We start from the raw sequence: 2785 nt of genomic DNA, 5'->3' as shown, positions 1-2785 counted from the left end.
GCTTATTAAATACACATCCCTGGGTCAAGCATCTCTGTTGGAGCCCAGGAATCTGCATCCCAACCCAATCCCCAAACAGTCCCCCAGTGGGACAGCCTCTGGAGCTGGGAAGGATTGAACTGGAGATTTTCTGGGCTTACGCAAGAATAAGATTCTATTTAAACCTAACATTCTTAATATCTCTGAATTTTTCCCACTCATTGGCTTGTGCAAATTGCCTGATGGTTATGGGTTAAATATCACTGTGAATCTTCTTGCCAGTGGGCCCCATGGCAGGCGAAGTCACAGGCAAGTCTACAGGAGGGACCTCAGGATCCAGCTCTGTGAGTCAGACCCATGAACACACTGAAGGAATGAGAGGAAATAAGAACAGACTGAGGCCCTGAGGCCGAGGCTGAGATGGAGGCAAGGAGGGAAGGTCTGAGTCTGGAGAAGCAGTGGAGGAAGAGGGGACGGCATAAGGCACACCTTGCTGTCAGAGAAGCCACGGAGAAAGAGCCCTCCAGGGCCCCAGGGCCACAGCCACCCTCTGAGGGCACGGTGCTCATGAGGGCAGCCCAGGAAGTCAGCCCACATTGTCCTGAACCTCCACCATGTCGTTGCTGCCTCCTCTGCTCAGCCCTAGAGGCCGCTTCAAGGCCTCCAGGTGGAGCCTCCCTCCCTATGCAACTCCTGAGCTCAGGACAGCACCAGACTCCTTTAAGCCCCAAATGCTACACTCTAGTGTAAATGAATCAACTGAATTGAATTGCTTTGCTCCTAACGACCAAGCCAAGACTAGCTACATGAGGGACTGAGAGAAAAGAAAGGTAAGTGATGAGTTTGGGATGATGGGGTGGGCCAGTCTAGAAGAGGACGTGGGGACACACAGAGGCTTACATGACAGCCTGGTAGACTGGGGAGAGGGAAGGCGTGGTGCCTAGAGATGCCAAGCAAAGGGAGGACAGGGGAGATTGGAGAGGAGGGTCCCCACACAGGGTCTGCGGTGAGGAACAGATACTTGGTGACATGGTGTATCAGTCTGTTCTCGCGCTGCTATAAGGACATACCTGAGACTGGGTAATTTATAAAAGAAAAAGGTTCAACTGACTCACAGTTTTTCAGGGCTGGGGAGGCCTCAGGAAACTTACAATCATGGTGAAAGGGGAAGCAAACACGTCCTTCTTCACATGATTGCAGGAAGATGTGCTGAGCAAAAGGGGGAAAAGCTCCTTATAAAACCATCAGATCTCATGAGAAGTCACTCACTCTCATGAGAACAGAAGCATGGGGGTAACTGCCCCTGTGATTCAACCGCCTCCCACTGGGTCCCTCCCATGACATGTGGGGATTATGGGAACTACAATTCAAGATGAGATTTGGGTGGGGACACAGCCAAACTGTATCACATGGCATCGCAGAAAGCCACCAGTCTACAATAGCTGCTCAGGGGGCAACTGATAGCAAATTTAAGATGTTAAGTGGCTCTATGGCTATTCAGACTTTTTATTTCTCCAAATATTTGGTTTGGGTGGGCTCCTCTACCCTCACAGTCAACAGGGGACAAGCAGGCTGAGGGCCCTGGGCAGGAACAAGACTGGTGGTGTCACTTACCCCTCTTACATATGGGGACACATGGCAGAGGCCTCACATCCTTAGGCCCAGGCCCACCATGCTGGGGGCAGCCTTCCCAGGAGCACCCATTATAGCTTCCCGTCAGAGCACTTCCTGTGGGGACCGTGCAGCAGTGGGACCGCAGGAGTTGTTCTTTGCATGGTCAGAACGGCCCAGTGCCCAACACTCCCTATGGCCTGTCCAGCCCTTGGAAGCCTCTCTGGGCAGTGTTCCAGGCTCCCTGAAGGGTCAGGCCACCAGGCCGGTGTCCACTTTGTTTCTCTCCACCCTCAATTTGAGGAACGCCCCAGCTATGCAGGAGCAGATGCAAATCCCAACACTCCTGGCATCACAGGCAGGGCATTTTTGGCCAGGCTGCCCCTTGCAGAATCCCTATAAATACTGTCTTATTAGAAAGTAAGATCTTCATAGATGTAATTAAGTTGAGGCTTTTGAGATTTGATAACCCTTGGTTCCAAATTCGCCGACACACATCCTCATAAGAGAAAGGCAAAAGGAGATTTGAGTCAGGGAAAAGGAGAAGGTCATATGAAGATGGAGGCACAGACTGGACCTATGCAGTCCCAAGTCCAGGAATGCTGTCAGTCACCAGAAGGAAAAAGCAATGAATGCAATCTTCCAAGGAAGACCCTCTGGAGAGAGTATAGCCCTGCTGACACCTTGATCTGTCTTCTGGCCTCCAAACCTGTGAGAGATAAATTTGTGTTGTTTTAGGCCACACGGTTTGTGTTGCTTTGTTATGGCAGCCCAAGGGAACAAATACAGATGTGAACACTGATATGATATATGCTGATTTTAGAGCAACAAATCTAAAAATTATTCCATAAGCAATTATAAATGCTCTTGAAACTAGCAAAATATAGAAAATCTCAGAAAAAAAAATGAGAACCAAATGGAAATTCTAGAATTGGAAAGAATTTTAAACCAAAATTAAAAAAAAAAAACTCATTGGAAAGGCTTAATAGTGAATGGACATGACAGGGGGAACAACCTGTGAACTCAAAGAACAATCAACAGAAATTATCCAATCTCAATGACTGAGAGCAGCCTGGAAAACAATGAGCAGAGCCTTAGAGATCTGTGGGACAATTACAAAAGTTCTAACATTTCTCCCATGCCATCCTAGACCGCAGGAGAAAGAGTATGAGGCTAAAAAAGAATTCAAACAAAT

This window comes from Rhinopithecus roxellana, chromosome 18, assembly GCF_007565055.1.
Source record: "Rhinopithecus roxellana isolate Shanxi Qingling chromosome 18, ASM756505v1, whole genome shotgun sequence".
NCBI lineage: Eukaryota > Metazoa > Chordata > Mammalia > Primates > Cercopithecidae > Rhinopithecus > Rhinopithecus roxellana.
Note: the sequence above shows the minus strand (reverse complement) of the source record.